This window comes from Glycine max, chromosome 19 (genome assembly GCF_000004515.6).
Source record: "Glycine max cultivar Williams 82 chromosome 19, Glycine_max_v4.0, whole genome shotgun sequence".
Lineage (NCBI taxonomy): Eukaryota > Viridiplantae > Streptophyta > Magnoliopsida > Fabales > Fabaceae > Glycine > Glycine max.
This window is the reverse complement of record NC_038255.2, coordinates 15,164,356-15,182,584: the sequence shown is the minus strand read 5'-3', so window position 1 is coordinate 15,182,584 and position 18,229 is coordinate 15,164,356. Positions and strand designations below refer to the sequence as shown.

Below are 18,229 nucleotides of genomic sequence, written 5' to 3'. Positions count from 1 at the left end.
TACAATACGAAAAAGAAAACAATGACAGAAGACCAAAAGAATGAAAAACGAAAAAAAAAAAAAACCAGAAGACAAACGAAATACGAATGGAATAGCAACGACAAAACGAACTTGAACAATAAACGAAAATAAACGAAATTGACAATCAATGAAAACTTATTCTGAGTATTTTTCTTTGAAGCGAAGTAAAAGGTCCGATAAGTTAACTAATTTTTGTGATTGATCGGGAGATAAATGTATCGTGGGCCCCGTGGCTCGTTCGGTGTAGAAGGTCGATCGAAAGTCGGCCCGTCCGGGCAGGCAGAAGGAATATAGTAATTGATTGTGCAATACTTATCAGGTGCGATCATACCAGCACTAATGCACCGGATCCCATCAGAACTCCGCAGTTAAGCGTGCTTGGGCGAGAGTAGTACTAGGATGGGTGACCTCCTGGGAAGTCCTCGTGTTGCACCTCTTTTTACGTTTTTTTTTTTTTTTTCTTTTTGCCCTTATTCTGAGTATTTTTCTTTGAAGCGAAGTAAAAGGTCCGATAAGTTAACTAATTTTTGTGATTGATCGGGAGATAAATGTATCGTGGGCCCCGTGGCTCGTTCGGTGTAGAAGGTCGATCGAAAGTCGGCCCGTCCGGGCAGGCAGAAGGAATATAGTAATTGATTGTGCAATACTTATCAGGTGCGATCATACCAGCACTAATGCACCGGATCCCATCAGAACTCCGCAGTTAAGCGTGCTTGGGCGAGAGTAGTACTAGGATGGGTGACCTCCTGGGAAGTCCTCGTGTTGCACCTCTTTATACGTTTAATTCTTTTTTTTCTTTTTGCCCTTATTCTGAGTATTTTTCTTTGAAGCGAAGTAAAAGGTCCGATAAGTTAACTAATTTTTGTGATTGATCGGGAGATAACTGTATCGTGGGCCCCGTGGCTCGTTCGGTGTAGAAGGTCGATCGAAAGTCGGCCCGTCCGGGCAGGCCGAAGGAATATCGTACTTGATTGTGCAATACTTATCAGGTGCGATCATACCAGCACTAATGCACCGGATCCCATCAGAACTCCGCAGTTAAGCGTGCTTGGGCGAGAGTAGTACTAGGATGGGTGACCTCCTGGGAAGTCCTCGTGTTGCACCTCTTTTTACGTTTTTTTTTTTTTTCTTTTTGCCCTTATTCTGAGTATTTTTCTTTGAAGCGAAGTAAAAGGTCCGATAAGTTAACTAATTTTTGTGATTGATCGGGAGATAAATGTATCGTGGGCCCCGTGGCTCGTTCGGTGTAGAAGGTCGATCGAAAGTCGGCCCGTCCGGGCAGGCAGAAGGAATATAGTAATTGATTGTGCAATACTTATCAGGTGCGATCATACCAGCACTAATGCACCGGATCCCATCAGAACTCCGCAGTTAAGCGTGCTTGGGCGAGAGTAGTACTAGGATGGGTGACCTCCTGGGAAGTCCTCGTGTTGCACCTCTTTTTACGTTTTTTTTTTTTTTTTCTTTTTGCCCTTATTCTGAGTATTTTTCTTTGAAGCGAAGTAAAAGGTCCGATAAGTTAACTAATTTTTGTGATTGATCGGGAGATAAATGTATCGTGGGCCCCGTGGCTCGTTCGGTGTAGAAGGTCGATCGAAAGTCGGCCCGTCCGGGCAGGCAGAAGGAATATAGTAATTGATTGTGCAATACTTATCAGGTGCGATCATACCAGCACTAATGCACCGGATCCCATCAGAACTCCGCAGTTAAGCGTGCTTGGGCGAGAGTAGTACTAGGATGGGTGACCTCCTGGGAAGTCCTCGTGTTGCACCTCTTTTTACGTTTTTTTTTTTTTTTTCTTTTTGCCCTTATTCTGAGTATTTTTCTTTGAAGCGAAGTAAAAGGTCCGATAAGTTAACTAATTTTTGTGATTGATCGGGAGATAAATGTATCGTGGGCCCCGTGGCTCGTTCGGTGTAGAAGGTCGATCGAAAGTCGGCCCGTCCGGGCAGGCAGAAGGAATATAGTAATTGATTGTGCAATACTTATCAGGTGCGATCATACCAGCACTAATGCACCGGATCCCATCAGAACTCCGCAGTTAAGCGTGCTTGGGCGAGAGTAGTACTAGGATGGGTGACCTCCTGGGAAGTCCTCGTGTTGCACCTCTTTTTACGTTTTTTTTTTTTTTTCTTTTTGCCCTTATTCTGAGTATTTTTCTTTGAAGCGAAGTAAAAGGTCCGATAAGTTAACTAATTTTTGTGATTGATCGGGAGATAAATGTATCGTGGGCCCCGTGGCTCGTTCGGTGTAGAAGGTCGATCGAAAGTCGGCCCGTCCGGGCAGGCAGAAGGAATATAGTAATTGATTGTGCAATACTTATCAGGTGCGATCATACCAGCACTAATGCACCGGATCCCATCAGAACTCCGCAGTTAAGCGTGCTTGGGCGAGAGTAGTACTAGGATGGGTGACCTCCTGGGAAGTCCTCGTGTTGCACCTCTTTTTACGTTTTTTTTTTTTTTTTCTTTTTGCCCTTATTCTGAGTATTTTTCTTTGAAGCGAAGTAAAAGGTCCGATAAGTTAACTAATTTTTGTGATTGATCGGGAGATAAATGTATCGTGGGCCCCGTGGCTCGTTCGGTGTAGAAGGTCGATCGAAAGTCGGCCCGTCCGGGCAGGCAGAAGGAATATAGTAATTGATTGTGCAATACTTATCAGGTGTGATCATACCAGCACTAATGCACCGGATCCCATCTAGAACTCCGCAGTTAAGCGTGCTTGGGCGAGAGTAGTATTAGGATGGGTGACCTCCAGGGAAGTCCCCGTGGCTCGTTCGGTGTAGAAAGTCGATCGAAAGTCGGTCCGTCCGGGCAGACAGAAGGAATATAGTAATTGATTTTGCAATACTTATTAGGTTCCATCATACCCGCACTAATGCACCAGATCGCATCAGAACTCCGCAGTTAAGCGTGCTTGGGCGAGAGTAGTACTAGGATGAGTGACCTCCTGGGAAGTCCTCGTGTTGCAACTCTTTTTACGTTTTTTTCCCTTAATCTGAGTATTTTTCTTTGAAGCGAAGTAAAAAGGTCCGATAAGTTAACTAATTTTTGGATTGATCGAGAGATAAATGTATCGTGGGCCCCGTGGCTCGTTCGGTGTAGAAAGTCGATCGAAAGTCGGTCCGTCCGGGCAGGCAGAAGGAATATAGTAATTGATTGTGCAATACTTATCAGGTGCGATCATACCAGCACTAATGCACCGGATCCCATCAGAACTCCGCAGTTAAGCGTGCTTGGGCGAGAGTAGTACTATGGTACTCTGAGTCTCGTGTTGCACTCTTTTTCGTTTTTTTTCTTTTTAGTATTTTTCTTTGAAGGAAGTAAAAGTCCGATAAGTTAACTAATTTTGGATTGATCGGAGATAAATGATCGTGGCCCCGTGGCTCGTTCGGTGTAGAAAGTCGATCGAAAGTCGGTCCGTCCGGGCAGGCAGAAGGAATATAGTAATTGATTGTGCAATACTTATCAGGTGCGATCATACCAGCACTAATGCACCGGATCCCATCAGAACTCCGCAGTTAAGCGTGCTTGGGCGAGAGTAGTACTGGATGGGTGACCTCCTGGAAGTCCTCGTGTTGCACCTCTTTTTACGTTTTTTTTCCCTTATTCTGAGTATTTTCTTTGAAGTGAAGTAAAAGGTCGATAAGTTAACTAATTTTTGTGATTGATCGAGAGATAAATGTATCGTGGCCCGTGGCTCGTTCGGTGTAGAAAGTCGATCGAAAGTCGGTCCGTCCGGGCAGGCAGAAGGAATATAGTAATTGATTGTGCAATACTTATCAGGTGCGATCATACCAGCACTAATGCACCGGATCCCATCAGAACTCCGCAGTTAAGCGTGCTTGGGCGAGAGTAGTACTAGGATGGTGACCTCCTGGGAAGTCCTCGTGTTGCACCTCTTTTTACGTTTTTTTTTTTTCCCTTATTCTGAGTATTTTTCTTTGAAGCGAAGTAAAAGGTCCGATAAGTTAACTAATTTTGTGATTGATCGGGAGATAAATGTATCGTGGGCCCCGTGGCTCGTTCGGTGTAGAAGGTCGATCGAAAGTCGGCCCGTCCGGGCAGGCAGAAGGAATATAGTAATTGATTGTGCAATACTTATCAGGTGCGATCATACCAGCACTAATGCACCGGATCCCATCAGAACTCCGCAGTTAAGCGTGCTTGGGCGAGAGTAGTACTAGGATGGGTGACCTCCTGGAAGTCCTCGTGTTGCACCTCTTTTTACGTTTTTTTTTCCCTTATTCTGAGTATTTTTCTTTGAAGCGAAGTAAAAGGTCCGATAAGTTAACTAATTTTTGTGATTGATCGGAGATAAATGTATCGTGGGCCCCGTGGCTCGTTCGGTGTAGAAGTCGATCGAAAGTCGGCCGTCCGGGCAGGCAGAAGGAATATAGTAATTGATTGTGCAATACTTATCAGGTGCGATCATACCAGCACTAATGCACCGGATCCCATCAGAACTCCGCAGTTAAGCGTGCTTGGGCGAGAGTAGTACTAGGATGGGTGACCTCCTGGGAAGTCCTCGTGTTGCACCTCTTTTTACGTTTTTTTTTTCCCTTATTCTGAGTATTTTTCTTTGAAGCGAAGTAAAAGGTCCGATAAGTTAACTAATTTTTGTGATTGATCGGAGATAAATGTATCGTGGGCCCCGTGGCTCGTTCGGTGTAGAAGGTCGATCGAAAGTCGGCCCGTCCGGGCAGGCAGAAGGAATATAGTAATTGATTGTGCAATACTTATCAGGTGCGATCATACCAGCACTAATGCACCGGATCCCATCAGAACTCCGCAGTTAAGCGTGCTTGGGCGAGAGTAGTACTAGGATGGGTGACCTCCTGGAAGTCCTCGTGTTGCACCTCTTTTTACGTTTTTTTTCCCTTATTCTGAGTATTTTTCTTTGAAGCGAAGTAAAAGGTCCGATAAGTTAACTAATTTTTGTGATTGATCGGGAGATAAATGTATCGTGGGCCCCGTGGCTCGTTCGGTGTAGAAGGTCGATCGAAAGTCGGCCCGTCCGGGCAGGCAGAAGGAATATAGTAATTGATTGTGCAATACTTATCAGGTGCGATCATACCAGCACTAATGCACCGGATCCCATCAGAACTCCGCAGTTAAGCGTGCTTGGGCGAGAGTAGTACTAGGATGGGTGACCTCCTGGAAGTCCTCGTGTTGCACCTCTTTTTACGTTTTTTTTTCTTTTCCCTTATTCTGAGTATTTTTCTTTGAAGCGAAGTAAAAGGTCCGATAAGTTAACTAATTTTTGTGATTGATCGGGAGATAAATGTATCGTGGGCCCCGTGGCTCGTTCGGTGTAGAAGGTCGATCGAAAGTCGGCCCGTCCGGGCAGGCAGAAGGAATATAGTAATTGATTGTGCAATACTTATCAGGTGCGATCATACCAGCACTAATGCACCGGATCCCATCAGAACTCCGCAGTTAAGCGTGCTTGGGCGAGAGTAGTACTAGGATGGGTGACCTCCTGGAAGTCCTCGTGTTGCACCTCTTTTTACGTTTTTTTTTCTTTTTGCCCTTATTCTGAGTATTTTTCTTTGAAGCGAAGTAAAAGGTCCGATAAGTTAACTAATTTTTGTGATTGATCGGGAGATAAATGTATCGTGGGCCCCGTGGCTCGTTCGGTGTAGAAGGTCGATCGAAAGTCGGCCCGTCCGGGCAGGCAGAAGGAATATAGTAATTGATTGTGCAATACTTATCAGGTGCGATCATACCAGCACTAATGCACCGGATCCCATCAGAACTCCGCAGTTAAGCGTGCTTGGGCGAGAGTAGTACTAGGATGGGTGACCTCCTGGGAAGTCCTCGTGTTGCACCTCTTTTTACGTTTTTTTTTCTTTTGCCCTTATTCTGAGTATTTTTCTTTGAAGCGAAGTAAAAGGTCCGATAAGTTAACTAATTTTTGTGATTGATCGGAGATAAATGTATCGTGGGCCCCGTGGCTCGTTCGGTGTAGAAGGTCGATCGAAAGTCGGCCGTCCGGGCAGGCAGAAGGAATATAGTAATTGATTGTGCAATACTTATCAGGTGCGATCATACCAGCACTAATGCACCGGATCCCATCAGAACTCCGCAGTTAAGCGTGCTTGGGCGAGAGTAGTACTAGGATGGGTGACCTCCTGGGAAGTCCTCGTGTTGCACCTCTTTTTACGTTTTTTTTTCTTTTTGCCCTTATTCTGAGTATTTTTCTTTGAAGCGAAGTAAAAGGTCCGATAAGTTAACTAATTTTTGTGATTGATCGGGAGATAAATGTATCGTGGGCCCCGTGGCTCGTTCGGTGTAGAAGGTCGATCGAAAGTCGGCCCGTCCGGGCAGGCAGAAGGAATATAGTAATTGATTGTGCAATACTTATCAGGTGCGATCATACCAGCACTAATGCACCGGATCCCATCAGAACTCCGCAGTTAAGCGTGCTTGGGCGAGAGTAGTACTAGGATGGGTGACCTCCTGGGAAGTCCTCGTGTTGCACCTCTTTTTACGTTTTTTTTTTTTCCCTTATTCTGAGTATTTTTCTTTGAAGCGAAGTAAAAGGTCCGATAAGTTAACTAATTTTTGTGATTGATCGAGAGATAAATGTATCGTGGGCCCCGTGGCTCGTTCGGTGTAGAAAGTCGATCGAAAGTCGGTCCGTCCGGGCAGGCAGAAGGAATATAGTAATTGATTGTGCAATACTTATCAGGTGCGATCATACCAGCACTAATGCACCGGATCCCATCAGAACTCCGCAGTTAAGCGTGCTTGGGCGAGAGTAGTACTAGGATGGGTGACCTCCTGGAAGTCCTCGTGTTGACCTCTTTTTACGTTTTTTTTCCCTTATTCTGAGTATTTTTCTTTGAAGGAAGTAAAAGTCCGATAAGTTAACTAATTTTTGTGATTGATCGGAGATAAATGTATCGTGGGCCCGTGGCTCGTTCGGTGTAGAAGTCGATCGAAAGTCGGCCGTCCGGGCAGGCAGAAGGAATATAGTAATTGATTGTGCAATACTTATCAGGTGCGATCATACCAGCACTAATGCACCGGATCCCATCAGAACTCCGCAGTTAAGCGTGCTTGGGCGAGAGTAGTACTAGGATGGGTGACCTCCTGGGAAGTCCTCGTGTTGCACCTCTTTTTACGTTTTTTTTTCCCTTATTTGAGTATTTTTCTTTGAAGCGAAGTAAAAGGTCCGATAAGTTAACTAATTTTTGTGATTGATCGAGAGATAAATGTATCGTGGGCCCCGTGGCTCGTTCGGTGTAGAAAGTCGATCGAAAGTCGGTCCGTCCGGGCAGGCAGAAGGAATATAGTAATTGATTGTGCAATACTTATCAGGTGCATCATACCAGCACTAATGCACCGGATCGCATCAGAACTCCGCAGTTAAGCGTGCTTGGGCGAGAGTAGTACTAGGATGGGTGACCTCCTGGGAAGTCCTCGTGTTGCACCTCTTTTTACGTTTTTTTTCCCCTTAATCTGAGTATTTTTCTTTGAAGCGAAGTAAAAGGTCCGATAAGTTAACTAATTTTTGTGATTGATCGAGAGATAAATGTATCGTGGGCCCCGTGGCTCGTTCGGTGTAGAAAGTCGATCGAAAGTCGGTCCGTCCGGGCAGGCAGAAGGAATATAGTAATTGATTGTGCAATACTTATCAGGTGCGATCATACCAGCACTAATGCACCGGATCCCATCAGAACTCCGCAGTTAAGCGTGCTTGGGCGAGAGTAGTACTAGGATGGGTGACCTCCTGGGAAGTCCTCGTGGCTCGTTCGGTTTTTTTTAGCTAAAGTAAAGTTCTTTTTTGATGATCGAATAAAGTACGTGGGCCCGGCTCCGGTAGAAGTCCGGTCGCGTCCGGGCAGGCAGAAGGAATATAGTAATTGATTGTGCAATACTTATCAGGTGCGATCATACCAGCACTAGTGCACCGGATCCCATCAGAACTCCGCAGTTAAGCGTGCTTGGGCGAGAGTAGTACTAGGATGGGTGACCTCCTGGGAAGTCCTCGTGTTGCACCTCTTTTTACGTTTTTTTTCCCTTATTCTAGTATTTTTCTTGAAGCGAAGTAAAAGGTCCGATAAGTTAACTAATTTTTGTGATTGATCGGAGATAAATGTATCGTGGGCCCCGTGGCTCGTTCGGTGTAGAAGTCGATCGAAAGTCGGCCCGTCCGGGCAGGCAGAAGGAATATAGTAATTGATTGTGCAATACTTATCAGGTGCGATCATACCACACTAATGCACCGGATCCCATCAGAACTCCGCAGTTAAGCGTGCTTGGGCGAGAGTAGTACTAGGATGGTGACCTCCTGGGAAGTCCTCGTGTTGCACCTCTTTTTACGTTTTTTTTTCCCTTATTTGAGTATTTTTCTTTGAAGCGAAGTAAAAGGTCCGATAAGTTAACTAATTTTTGTGATTGATCGGAGATAAATGTATCGTGGGCCCCGTGGCTCGTTCGGTGTAGAAGTCGATCGAAAGTCGGTCCGTCGGGCAGGCAGAAGGAATATAGTAATTGATTGTGCAATACTTATCAGGTGCGATCATACCAGCACTAATGCACCGGATCCCATCAGAACTCCGCAGTTAAGCGTGCTTGGGCGAGAGTAGTATTATGGATGGGCCCTCGGTTGAGACCTATCCAGGGATCGGGAGATAAATGTATCGTGGCCCGTGGCTCGTTCGGTGTAGAAAGGTCGATCGAAAGTCGGTCCGTCCGGGCAGGCAGAAGGAATATAGTAATTGATTGTGCAATACTTATTAGGTGCGATCATACCAGCACTAATGCACCAGATCCCATCAGAACTCCGCAGTTAAGCGTGCTTGGGCGAGAGTAGTACTAGGATGGGTGACCTCCTGGGAAGTCCTCGTGTTGCACCTCTTTTTACGTTTTTTTTCCCTTATTCTGAGTATTTTTCTTTGAAGCGAAGTAAAAGGTCCGATAAGTTAACTAATTTTTGTGATTGATCGAGAGATAAATGTATCGTGGGCCCCGTGGCTCGTTCGGTGTAGAAGTCGATCGAAAGTCGGTCCGTCCGGGCAGGCAGAAGGAATATAGTAATTGATTGTGCAATACTTATCAGGTGTGATCATACCAGCACTAATGCACCGGATCCCATCAGAACTCCGCAGTTAAGCGTGCTTGGGCGAGAGTAGTACTAGGATGGGTGACCTCCTGGAAGTCCTCGTGTTGACCTCTTTTTACGTTTTTTTTTTTTTCTGAGTATTTTTCTTTGAAGGAAGTAAAGTCGATAAGTTAACTAATTTCGGAGATAATTCGTGGCTTGTTCGTGTAGAAGTCGATCGAAGTCGGTCCGTCCGGGCAGGCAGAAGGAATATAGTAATTGATTGTGCAATACTTATCAGGTGCGATCATACCAGCACTAGTGCACCGGATCCCATTAGAACTCCGCAGTTAAGCGTGCTTGGGCGAGAGTAGTACTCGGATGGGTGACCTCCTGGAAAGTCTCGTGTTGCACCTCTTTTTACGTTTTTTTCCCTTATTCTGAGTATTTTTCTTTGAAGTGAAGTAAAAGGTCCGATAAGTTGACTAATTTTTGCGATTGATCGAGAGATAAATATATCGTGGGCCCCGTGGCTCGTTCGGTGTAAAAGTCGATCGAAAGTCGGTCCGTCCGGGCAGGCAGAAGGAATATAGTAATTGATATTGCAATACTTATTAGGTGCCATCATACCAACACTAATGCACCGGATCGCATCAGAACTCCGCAGTTAAGCGTGCTTGGGCGAGAGTAGTACTAGGATGGGTGACCTCTCGGGATGTCCTCGTGTTGCACCTCTTTTTACGTTTTTTTCCCCTTATTTGAGTATTTTTCTTTGAAGCGAAGTAAAAGGTCCGATAAGTTAACTAATTTTTGTGATTGATCGAGAGATAAATGTATCGTGGGCCCCGTGGCTCGTTCGGTGTAGAAAGTCGATCGAAAGTCGGTCCGTCCGGGCAGGCAGAAGGAATATAGTAATTGATTGTGCAATACTTATCAGGTGCGATCATACCGGCACTAATGCACCGGATCCCATCAGAACTCCGCAGGAAAGCGTGCTTGGGCAAGAGTAGTACTAGGATTGTGACCTCCTAGGAAGTCCTCGTGGCTCGTTCGGTGTAGAAAGTCGATCGAAAGTCGGTCCGTCCGGGCAGGCAGAAGGAATATAGTAATTGATTGTGCAATACTTATCAGGTGCGATCATACCAGCACTAGTGCACCAGATCCCATCAGAACTCCGCAGTTAAGCGTGCTTGGGCGAGAGTAGTACTCGGATTTGTGACTTCCTGGAAAGTCCTCGTGTTGCACCTCTTTTTACGTGTTTTTCCCTTATTCTGAGTATTTTTCTTTGAAGTGAAGTAAAAGGTGCGATAAGTTAACTAATTTTTGTGATTGATCGAGAGATAAATGTATCGTGGGACCCGTGGCTCGTTCGGTGTAGAAAGTCGATCGAACGTCGGTCCGTCCGGGCAGGCAGAAGGAATATAGTAATTTATTGTGCAATACTTATCAGGTGCGATCATACCGGCACTAATGCACCGGATCCCATCAGAACTCTGCAGTTAAGCGTGCTTGGGCAAGAGTAGTACTAGGATTGGTGACCTCCTGGGAAGTCCTCGTGTTGCACATCTTTTTACGTTTTTTTCCCTTATTCTGAGTATTTTTCTTTGAAGTGAAGTAAAAGGTCCGATAAGTTAACTAATTTGTGCGATTGATCGAGAGATCAATGAATCGTGGGCCCCGTGGCTCGTTCGGTGTAGAAAGTCGATCGAAAGTCGATCCGTCCGGGCAGGCAGAAGGAATATAGTAATTGAATGTGCAATACTTATTAGGTGCCATCATACCAGCACTAATGCACCGGATCGCATCAGAACTCCGCAGTTAAGCGTGCTTGGGCGAGAGTAGTACTAGGATGAGTGACCTCCCTGAAAGTCCTCGTGTTGCACCTCTTTTCACGTTTTTTTTCCCTTATTCTGAGTATTTTTCTTTGAAGCGAAGTAAAAGGTCCGATAAGTTAACTAATTTTTGCGATTGATCGAGAGATAAATGAATCGTGGGCCCCGTGGCTCGTTCGGTGTAGAAAGTCGATCGAAGGTCGGTCCGTCTGGGCATGCAGAAGGAATATAGTAATTGATTGTGCAATACTTATCAGGTGCGATCATACCAGCACTAGTACACCGGATCCCATCAGAACTCCGCAGTTAAGCGTGCTTGGGCGAGAGTAGTACTCGGATGGGTGACCTCCTGGAAAGTCCTCGTGTTGCACCTCTTTTTACGTTTTTTTTCCCTTATTCTGAGTATTTTTCTTTGAAGCGAAGTAAAAGGTCCGATAAGTTAACTAATTTTTGCGATTGATCGAGAGATAATGTATCGTGGGCCCCGTGCTCGTTCGGTGTAGAAAGTCGATCGAAAGTCGGTCCGTCCGGGCAGGCAGAAGGCATATAGTAATTGATTGTCCAATACTTATCAGGTGCGATCATACCAGCACTAGTGCACCGGATCCCATCAGAACTCCGCAGTTAAGCGTGCTTGGGCGAGAGTAGTACTCGGATGGATGACCTCCTGGAAAGTCCTCGTGTTGCACCTCTTTTTACGTTTTTTTCCCTTATTCTGAGTATTTTTCTTTGAAGTGAAGTAAAAGGTCCGATAAGGTAACAAATTTTTGCGATTGATCGAGAGATAAATGAATCGTGGGCCCCGTGGCTCGTTCGGTGTAGAAAGTCGATCGAAGGTCGATCCGTCCGGGCAGGCAGAAGGAATATCGTAATTGATTGTGCAATACTTATCAGGTGCGATCATACCAGCACTAGTGCACTGGATCCCATCAGAACTCCGCAGTTAAGCGTGCTTGGGCGAGAGTAGTACTCGGATGGGTGACCTCCTGGAAAGTCCTCGTGTTGCATCTCTTTTTACGTTTTTTTCCCTTATTCTGAGTATTTTTCTTTGAAGCGAAGTAAAAGGTCCGATAAGTTAACTAATTTTTGCGATTGATCGAGAGATAAATGTATCGTGGGCCCCGTGGCTCGTTCGGTGTAGAAAGTCGATCGAAAGTCGGTCCGTCCGGGCAGGCAGAAGGAATATAGTAATTGATTGTGCAATACTTATTAGGTGCCATCATACCAACACTAATGCACCGGATCACATCAGAACTCTGCAGTTAAGCGTACTTGGGCGAGAGTAGTACTTGGATGGGTGACCTCGTGGGATGTCCTCGTGTTGCACCTCTTTTTACGTTTTTTTCCCTTATTCTGAGTATTTTTCTTTGAAGCGAAGTAAAAGGTCCGATAAGTTAACTAATTTTTGTGATTGATCGAGAGATAAATGTATCGTGGGCCCCGTGGCTCGTTCGGTGTAGAAAGTCGATCGAAATTCGATCCGTCCGGGCAGGCAGAAGGAATATCGTAATTGATTGTGCAATACTTATTAGGTGCGATCATACCAGCACTAGTGCATGGATCCCATCAGAACTCCGCAGTTAAGCGTGCTTGGGCGAGAGTAGTACTACGATGGGTGACCTCCTGGGAAGTCCTTGTGTTGCACCTCTTTTTACGTTTTTTTTCCCCTTATTCTGAGTATTTTTCTTTGAAGCGAAGTAAAAGGTCTGATAAGTTAACTAATTTTTGTGATTGATCGAGAGATAAATGTATCGTGGGCCCCGTGGCTCGTTCGGTGTAGAGAGTCGATCGCAAGTCGGTCTGTCCGGGCAGGCAGAAGGAATAGAGTAATTGATTGTGCAATACTTATCAGGTGCGATCATACCAGCACTAATGCACCGGATCCCATCAGAACTCCGCAGTTAAGCGTTCTTGGGCGAGAGTAGTACTAGGATGGGTGACCTCCTGGGAAGTCCTCGTGTTGCACCTCTTTTTACGTTTTTTTCCCCCTTATTCTGAGTATTTTTCTTTGAAGCGAAGTAAAAGGTCCGATAAGTCGATCGAAAGTCGGTCCGTCCGGGCAGGCAGAAGGAATAGAGTAATTGATTGTGCAATACTTATCAGGTGTGATCATACCAGCACTAATGCACCGGATCCCATCAGAACTCCGCTGGGAAGTCCTCGTGTTGCACCTCTTTTTACGTTTTTTTCCCTGATTCTGAGTATTTTTCTTTGAAGCGAAGTAAAAGGTCCGATAAGTTAACTAATTTTTGTGATTGATCGAGAGATAAATGTATCGTGGGCCCCGTGACATCATAGTCAAATGATGAATCACTTGAGCTCTCTCCATGAAACTCTCAATGCTCACAATTTTGTTGAAATCCAAATTTTAATAAATCACACATCACCTTATCTCTTATCTTATAGTCAATATTGTTGCATCTATAACATGGACACCTAGTTGTGTTTTTATTCTTGAAATTGAATAAAGAAAATTCTTAGAAATCATTAATGCCCTTTAAATACTATAGGGAAGCTCGATTTTTAAGTTTTGTCCACCTTTTTTTTTCTTGTTTATTATCAGAATTCCTACATTTTTTAAAAAAATGTGTCAAATTTTAAAATATGCAACTTAATATGGTCAATTTGTAAAAATTAAAAAGCAGGAAAGTTTACTTAATAAGGGGTACATAACTAAATGAGTTTAAATGGAAAATAAAATAAAAGATTAAAAAATATAAAAAGAAATGAACAATACAAAATAGAAAAGATTAAAAAGTTAAAAGGAAACATACAACAATAGATAAAGGATTTCAGAGTAATCATTCTTTTCAATTTTAGTACGTGCGTGCATAGATGTATTGTGCTGATATTTATTTATTAACAATTCTATTGAGGAAGATAAAGTTTAATGGGTAGTTTTGCTAATAATGTGGGAGTAGTATTGTGGTTACATGTTCATGTTGGTAGAAATTTTTTAAAAACCAAAATTAAAGATATTTTTGTTTTCAATTTATAAAAATTATTTTTCAATATAAAAAATTACATATTATTTTTTTTCAAATTTATTTGTTAAAAATTAACTACTTTCATTATAGTTGTTTGTGTTTTCACTTTAATTTTTTTAAAAAAAAATTAATAAATTTTGTTGTTTTATTTTAATATATAGCATTATTGTTTTAGCTTCTATAAATTCGTATTTTTTAGTATAAGTTTTTCATATATTGGTTTTTTTATTTCAGTCTTTATTATTTAATTAACAAAATTATTTCCCAATCTATGATAATTATGACATCACATAAATACAAAATTCTGATGTAAAAAATAAAAAACCAAATAAAAATTTAATGGATACCAAAATAAAAAAATGAGAAAACTAAAATAAAATAGCCATATATTATAAAAATAAAAATGTTTTTTGAGTAAAAAATAATATTTAATAAAGATAAAAATATTAGTGTCTAATAAAGATAAGATACAGATCAGATATATTAGAAGATAAGATTTTGACTAAAGTATGTTTTAAAAAATTCCTATATTCCGAGAAGAGGAAAAAAAAAATTAAATCTTAATATAAAAAAACATAATAGTGAAATAGAAACGTGAACACATAAGCGCGACCGCTAGTACATATAATGAAAAAAGAAAAAATGTAACTAATATAAATCATATGTTCACTTTTTGCAACTTATATACATAATATAACTCATTACATAGGGGTACATATACTAATTGGGGTTATAAAATTTAACCACATTTATTTGGTTTCATAATAAATCGATTGATTAAAGTTGAATCAATAATCATCCTTATCATAGTATTGATAATACCAGCAAATTAACTAGTTAATTAACTTAAACAAGCTAGCAAGATTTATATATATCAAAATTTGAAGTGTAATCTATTATATATTAAAAAAAGGAAAATAAAAAGGAATGCACCTATGCAGCAAAATATGCTAGCATGATGTGATTGAACTTGAGCAAGGATATTTGAGTAAGTAGGCTGATGTGTTAATATTTGCAGAATTCCAATTCATCAATGTCAAACAACTTCTTATAACATAAATTAAATATCCTTGAGTAGTGATTGCATAATAACAAATTCATTTTACTGAACATAAAAAATTGTGTACACATGTTATAATCATTGCTTTTATACTATTGGGGATGAGAAGAACATAAACATTAAACTCATGAAAGCAAGTGAATATTAAAGTTAAGAAAAATAGTGGATAGTGAAGATGCGGTTAATTCTCCTATTTATACATGTGAAATTATAATCTTTTTTCTCATTAATAAGGTTTATCTCATAGATATTTAATATTTCAAAAAAAAAAAAGTATATCATACATTTCTTTATCTTTATATATTAATAAAAGTAAAGAAGTTTTAGAGAAAATCCTTATACATTTGAATGAAAAATCTTTAGATAAGTTTGTATATAATTATAAATTAATTATTATTGAGTAATTATGATAATTATTTGAAATGTTGGATAATTAGATTAATTATTACCAATTCAAAATTTTCACAATGTTAACTAATTTAAATTAATTTTTAGTAAAGGATTAAATCTAATTTAAATTAGTCACACACTTTACAAATGTTACTATAAATAAATCAAATATTAATACCCCAAATGTGCATTGAGTGGGTTTGAACCTGGATCCCTTTGGAAATTGAAAAGAACAATTACCTTGATGCTAACCGTTTTACTTATTATAATAGCAAGAATATATATATATATATATATATATATATATAAAATCTAAAAATAAAATTTAACGATACGTCAATCAACCATAATTTATTTTTAAAAAAATTTTGAATATAAAATTTTCTAACTTAACAAGAATTTATACGTCCTTTTCTTATGTGCAACATTCTATTTTTTTTTTCAACATCCTATTTTTTTATATCAAGTTAGAATTTTAACTAAATGATTTTTAATTAAAAATGGGAGAAATTCTTGAATGGGCACAAACCCAATAGAACATATAATCCTTAATTGCAACCAATTAAAATTTATAACTAATAAAATAAAAAACAAATAAACTAAACCTGTAAAATAAAAATAACTAACATTTAAAACAAATAATCAGATTCCACGATTTTCTCTTCTAACGGTATCTCCTCTAAAACAAATCCTGTAGTTATATCTCTCTCCTTGTATTTTTATATATCAAAACCTTGGTAACGTGTATCTCTATTTTTAAGTATCAACATTTCATCACCGTAGGTTTGGCATTCAATTGAGATTTTTTTTCCCTTTTTCTTAATTTTTTTAAATACACACATATAAAATAAATAAAAAACCACATGACGATAATAATGAAATAAAACTAACAAATACGATTATTATACTTATACGATCTATAAATATATGTAAACTCTTCAAAAAAAATTTGCTAAAGTGTAAACTCTTCTATTTAGTACTTATCCGTTAATTCTTGTTTAAATTTAAAAGCTATTTGATAATTTCATATGTTAAATAATTATTTATCATATTAAAGTAATATATAATTTTTTCATGTAGATAATAAAATGCCTTGTAATATAGACATTTTATTTCCATCATAAGACTGATTTTAAAAAACATTGGTTAACATTTTTTACATGATGAGAAAAATGTTTAGAAGTTATAAATGAAAAATAAGAATAACAAAAATGAAAATAAATAATAATGATAATATATTTATTTGTGATACCATTGCTGATGGGAAGAGTTGAGTAATGCAAATGGAGAAAAATATCGGAGGACCAATTTTTCCCTTAATTTTTAGCGCTAATATTTTTTTGTCAACTATTAAAATTTTAAAATTGATGTATTATCAATTTTTAAATTAATTTTTCATTAAAAATAATTTAAATTCAAATTAACTACCCTAAAATATTTATCAAAAAAATTATCCTAAAATTTCACATCAAGATCAAAATTTTATTAATAAGTTAAATATCATGTAACGTCAATATACCAAATTCAAAACTCATCATCAATAAAATCTTTTAAGTATCTATAAAAAAAATAGGATCTTTTGAGAAAATTTTATTTAAAGTTTTTTTCTGTCGAAGTAACATACATAAATTTTAAATAATGACATATTAATCTTTTTATTTGAATAATTAATAATAAAATATTAAAATTTAATTTAAGCAAAATGTACATTAATTAAGTGGACTATTGACTAACGATAGATATATCTGTACAAAAATAAACAATAGATTATTAATTGACTTTTTATTTAAATTTAAAAATACTTGAGAAACTTACTAATTTAATACACTAAAGCAGTTGAAATATTAATTTTCACATATATGTGATAAGAAAACACTTCATTAAGTTCATTCTTGGTATTAATTAATTTTAGCTTATCATACAACAAATAATGTTATTAGTATATAAATATTTTTTTGGTATAGCTAAACTAAAATGATCTCATGTTAGTTGATTGATGTGCTTGATTATTATTTGGATATATATATTGAATTGGTTCAAAGAAATAAAAAAATATTAGCATTTCACAACAACACTAAATGTCATTGGCATAAAAAATCACCTTTCCCCAATGACATTGGACGTGCTACAATAGGGAAATTCCTTGTCCTAGTGAGAAGAAGTGTATTAACATAGAAAAACAATTTTTCAAAATGACTACAAATATTGTTGGTATAAAAAATCAACTTTTCTAAGCAACAACACGTGCATTGTCATAGAAAAACATTTTTTTGCTACAACTTTGAATGTTGTTAGCATTAAGTTGTACTTTTCCCAACGATAACAAACACTTTGAGAGAAAAATATTTTCCGCAACAGTAGCGACAAGTTTTGTCACATAAATAAGTATAATTTTTCTCACAATACTCGTTTTATCGTCAAAAAGTAAATCTTATTCTAACAATAATCAAATGTCGTTGTTAAATATCTATCTTTGTCAACAACTTAATTATCACTACAAAAAATAGTCACTATGAATATGAATTTGATTATTTCATGTAGTGATTTGGATTGTATATAGAAGGGCTCTTCCACATTTTTGTCACCCTACACTTGATCTTCCCGTTATCACTCCTATCGGTGATATCCTTCACCATGTGACAACTTGCAAACTTGTAATAAGTAATAATCGCACCCATGAAGATCAATGTGAGTGATGAAAAGTAGATATAGATCATTAGATACTCGTTTAAGGGTTTAAATAATTATACAATAAAGAGTGATGAAAAGTAGATATAGATCATCAGATACTCGTTTAAGGGTTTAAATAATTATACAATAAAATTGTAAGTCCACATGATATAAGTCTAATCGTAATTATGAGGAATAAACAATAAGCAATGGAAATT

At 39.2% G+C, this 18,229-nt stretch overlaps 38 non-coding genes and 2 pseudogenes across 38 annotated transcripts; all 40 read left to right on the top strand.

Annotated features, from left to right (window-relative positions):
* Window positions 1-338: 338 nt before the first annotated feature.
* On the top strand, window positions 339-457 carry LOC113000517 (5S ribosomal RNA). The gene has a single exon (XR_003265850.1). It is a non-coding gene; the product is annotated as a 5S ribosomal RNA (ribosomal RNA).
* Window positions 458-673: 216 nt separating this feature from the next.
* Window positions 674-792, top strand: LOC113000506 (5S ribosomal RNA). Its single transcript, XR_003265840.1, has one exon. It is a non-coding gene; the product is annotated as a 5S ribosomal RNA (ribosomal RNA).
* A 216-nt stretch (window positions 793-1,008) lies between these two features.
* On the top strand, window positions 1,009-1,127 carry LOC121174229 (5S ribosomal RNA). The gene has a single exon (XR_005890125.1). It is a non-coding gene; the product is annotated as a 5S ribosomal RNA (ribosomal RNA).
* Window positions 1,128-1,341: 214 nt separating this feature from the next.
* On the top strand, window positions 1,342-1,460 carry LOC113000634 (5S ribosomal RNA). Its single transcript, XR_003265959.1, has one exon. It is a non-coding gene; the product is annotated as a 5S ribosomal RNA (ribosomal RNA).
* A 216-nt stretch (window positions 1,461-1,676) lies between these two features.
* On the top strand, window positions 1,677-1,795 carry LOC113000539 (5S ribosomal RNA). Its single transcript, XR_003265872.2, has one exon. It is a non-coding gene; the product is annotated as a 5S ribosomal RNA (ribosomal RNA).
* Window positions 1,796-2,011: 216 nt separating this feature from the next.
* Window positions 2,012-2,130, top strand: LOC113000615 (5S ribosomal RNA). Its single transcript, XR_005890122.1, has one exon. It is a non-coding gene; the product is annotated as a 5S ribosomal RNA (ribosomal RNA).
* A 215-nt stretch (window positions 2,131-2,345) lies between these two features.
* LOC113000583 (5S ribosomal RNA) lies at window positions 2,346-2,464 on the top strand. Its single transcript, XR_003265916.2, has one exon. It is a non-coding gene; the product is annotated as a 5S ribosomal RNA (ribosomal RNA).
* A 216-nt stretch (window positions 2,465-2,680) lies between these two features.
* LOC113000627 (5S ribosomal RNA) lies at window positions 2,681-2,800 on the top strand. The gene has a single exon (XR_005890139.1). It is a non-coding gene; the product is annotated as a 5S ribosomal RNA (ribosomal RNA).
* A 76-nt stretch (window positions 2,801-2,876) lies between these two features.
* LOC113000625 (5S ribosomal RNA) lies at window positions 2,877-2,995 on the top strand. The gene has a single exon (XR_003265957.1). It is a non-coding gene; the product is annotated as a 5S ribosomal RNA (ribosomal RNA).
* Window positions 2,996-3,195: 200 nt separating this feature from the next.
* On the top strand, window positions 3,196-3,303 carry LOC121174242 (uncharacterized; annotated as a pseudogene).
* A 187-nt stretch (window positions 3,304-3,490) lies between these two features.
* LOC121174237 (5S ribosomal RNA) lies at window positions 3,491-3,607 on the top strand. Its single transcript, XR_005890133.1, has one exon. It is a non-coding gene; the product is annotated as a 5S ribosomal RNA (ribosomal RNA).
* A 197-nt stretch (window positions 3,608-3,804) lies between these two features.
* LOC121174236 (5S ribosomal RNA) lies at window positions 3,805-3,922 on the top strand. Its single transcript, XR_005890132.1, has one exon. It is a non-coding gene; the product is annotated as a 5S ribosomal RNA (ribosomal RNA).
* Window positions 3,923-4,126: 204 nt separating this feature from the next.
* Window positions 4,127-4,244, top strand: LOC121174235 (5S ribosomal RNA). Its single transcript, XR_005890131.1, has one exon. It is a non-coding gene; the product is annotated as a 5S ribosomal RNA (ribosomal RNA).
* A 199-nt stretch (window positions 4,245-4,443) lies between these two features.
* LOC121174243 (5S ribosomal RNA) lies at window positions 4,444-4,562 on the top strand. Its single transcript, XR_005890141.1, has one exon. It is a non-coding gene; the product is annotated as a 5S ribosomal RNA (ribosomal RNA).
* A 202-nt stretch (window positions 4,563-4,764) lies between these two features.
* LOC121174234 (5S ribosomal RNA) lies at window positions 4,765-4,882 on the top strand. The gene has a single exon (XR_005890130.1). It is a non-coding gene; the product is annotated as a 5S ribosomal RNA (ribosomal RNA).
* Window positions 4,883-5,083: 201 nt separating this feature from the next.
* Window positions 5,084-5,201, top strand: LOC121174233 (5S ribosomal RNA). The gene has a single exon (XR_005890129.1). It is a non-coding gene; the product is annotated as a 5S ribosomal RNA (ribosomal RNA).
* Window positions 5,202-5,408: 207 nt separating this feature from the next.
* Window positions 5,409-5,526, top strand: LOC121174232 (5S ribosomal RNA). Its single transcript, XR_005890128.1, has one exon. It is a non-coding gene; the product is annotated as a 5S ribosomal RNA (ribosomal RNA).
* Window positions 5,527-5,735: 209 nt separating this feature from the next.
* Window positions 5,736-5,854, top strand: LOC113000624 (5S ribosomal RNA). The gene has a single exon (XR_003265956.2). It is a non-coding gene; the product is annotated as a 5S ribosomal RNA (ribosomal RNA).
* A 206-nt stretch (window positions 5,855-6,060) lies between these two features.
* LOC113000595 (5S ribosomal RNA) lies at window positions 6,061-6,179 on the top strand. The gene has a single exon (XR_003265927.2). It is a non-coding gene; the product is annotated as a 5S ribosomal RNA (ribosomal RNA).
* Window positions 6,180-6,388: 209 nt separating this feature from the next.
* On the top strand, window positions 6,389-6,507 carry LOC121174231 (5S ribosomal RNA). The gene has a single exon (XR_005890127.1). It is a non-coding gene; the product is annotated as a 5S ribosomal RNA (ribosomal RNA).
* Window positions 6,508-6,712: 205 nt separating this feature from the next.
* On the top strand, window positions 6,713-6,829 carry LOC121174240 (5S ribosomal RNA). Its single transcript, XR_005890137.1, has one exon. It is a non-coding gene; the product is annotated as a 5S ribosomal RNA (ribosomal RNA).
* Window positions 6,830-7,024: 195 nt separating this feature from the next.
* Window positions 7,025-7,143, top strand: LOC113000642 (5S ribosomal RNA). Its single transcript, XR_003265967.1, has one exon. It is a non-coding gene; the product is annotated as a 5S ribosomal RNA (ribosomal RNA).
* Window positions 7,144-7,344: 201 nt separating this feature from the next.
* On the top strand, window positions 7,345-7,462 carry LOC121174238 (5S ribosomal RNA). The gene has a single exon (XR_005890134.1). It is a non-coding gene; the product is annotated as a 5S ribosomal RNA (ribosomal RNA).
* Window positions 7,463-7,664: 202 nt separating this feature from the next.
* On the top strand, window positions 7,665-7,783 carry LOC113000626 (5S ribosomal RNA). Its single transcript, XR_003265958.2, has one exon. It is a non-coding gene; the product is annotated as a 5S ribosomal RNA (ribosomal RNA).
* Window positions 7,784-7,911: 128 nt separating this feature from the next.
* Window positions 7,912-8,030, top strand: LOC113000611 (5S ribosomal RNA). Its single transcript, XR_003265944.2, has one exon. It is a non-coding gene; the product is annotated as a 5S ribosomal RNA (ribosomal RNA).
* A 197-nt stretch (window positions 8,031-8,227) lies between these two features.
* Window positions 8,228-8,344, top strand: LOC113000500 (5S ribosomal RNA). The gene has a single exon (XR_003265836.2). It is a non-coding gene; the product is annotated as a 5S ribosomal RNA (ribosomal RNA).
* A 425-nt stretch (window positions 8,345-8,769) lies between these two features.
* Window positions 8,770-8,888, top strand: LOC113000617 (5S ribosomal RNA). The gene has a single exon (XR_003265949.2). It is a non-coding gene; the product is annotated as a 5S ribosomal RNA (ribosomal RNA).
* A 200-nt stretch (window positions 8,889-9,088) lies between these two features.
* Window positions 9,089-9,205, top strand: LOC113000606 (5S ribosomal RNA). The gene has a single exon (XR_003265938.2). It is a non-coding gene; the product is annotated as a 5S ribosomal RNA (ribosomal RNA).
* A 166-nt stretch (window positions 9,206-9,371) lies between these two features.
* On the top strand, window positions 9,372-9,489 carry LOC113000623 (5S ribosomal RNA). The gene has a single exon (XR_003265955.2). It is a non-coding gene; the product is annotated as a 5S ribosomal RNA (ribosomal RNA).
* A 199-nt stretch (window positions 9,490-9,688) lies between these two features.
* Window positions 9,689-9,807, top strand: LOC113000631 (5S ribosomal RNA). Its single transcript, XR_005890138.1, has one exon. It is a non-coding gene; the product is annotated as a 5S ribosomal RNA (ribosomal RNA).
* Window positions 9,808-10,007: 200 nt separating this feature from the next.
* Window positions 10,008-10,125, top strand: LOC113000628 (uncharacterized; annotated as a pseudogene).
* A 76-nt stretch (window positions 10,126-10,201) lies between these two features.
* On the top strand, window positions 10,202-10,320 carry LOC113000620 (5S ribosomal RNA). Its single transcript, XR_003265952.1, has one exon. It is a non-coding gene; the product is annotated as a 5S ribosomal RNA (ribosomal RNA).
* Window positions 10,321-10,520: 200 nt separating this feature from the next.
* On the top strand, window positions 10,521-10,639 carry LOC113000632 (5S ribosomal RNA). The gene has a single exon (XR_005890136.1). It is a non-coding gene; the product is annotated as a 5S ribosomal RNA (ribosomal RNA).
* Window positions 10,640-10,839: 200 nt separating this feature from the next.
* On the top strand, window positions 10,840-10,958 carry LOC113000619 (5S ribosomal RNA). Its single transcript, XR_003265951.1, has one exon. It is a non-coding gene; the product is annotated as a 5S ribosomal RNA (ribosomal RNA).
* A 201-nt stretch (window positions 10,959-11,159) lies between these two features.
* LOC113000550 (5S ribosomal RNA) lies at window positions 11,160-11,278 on the top strand. The gene has a single exon (XR_003265883.1). It is a non-coding gene; the product is annotated as a 5S ribosomal RNA (ribosomal RNA).
* A 199-nt stretch (window positions 11,279-11,477) lies between these two features.
* LOC113000561 (5S ribosomal RNA) lies at window positions 11,478-11,596 on the top strand. The gene has a single exon (XR_003265894.1). It is a non-coding gene; the product is annotated as a 5S ribosomal RNA (ribosomal RNA).
* A 200-nt stretch (window positions 11,597-11,796) lies between these two features.
* On the top strand, window positions 11,797-11,915 carry LOC113000572 (5S ribosomal RNA). The gene has a single exon (XR_003265905.1). It is a non-coding gene; the product is annotated as a 5S ribosomal RNA (ribosomal RNA).
* Window positions 11,916-12,115: 200 nt separating this feature from the next.
* Window positions 12,116-12,234, top strand: LOC121174241 (5S ribosomal RNA). Its single transcript, XR_005890140.1, has one exon. It is a non-coding gene; the product is annotated as a 5S ribosomal RNA (ribosomal RNA).
* Window positions 12,235-12,434: 200 nt separating this feature from the next.
* On the top strand, window positions 12,435-12,552 carry LOC121174239 (5S ribosomal RNA). Its single transcript, XR_005890135.1, has one exon. It is a non-coding gene; the product is annotated as a 5S ribosomal RNA (ribosomal RNA).
* Window positions 12,553-12,754: 202 nt separating this feature from the next.
* On the top strand, window positions 12,755-12,873 carry LOC113000528 (5S ribosomal RNA). The gene has a single exon (XR_003265861.1). It is a non-coding gene; the product is annotated as a 5S ribosomal RNA (ribosomal RNA).
* Window positions 12,874-18,229: the final 5,356 nt, after the last annotated feature.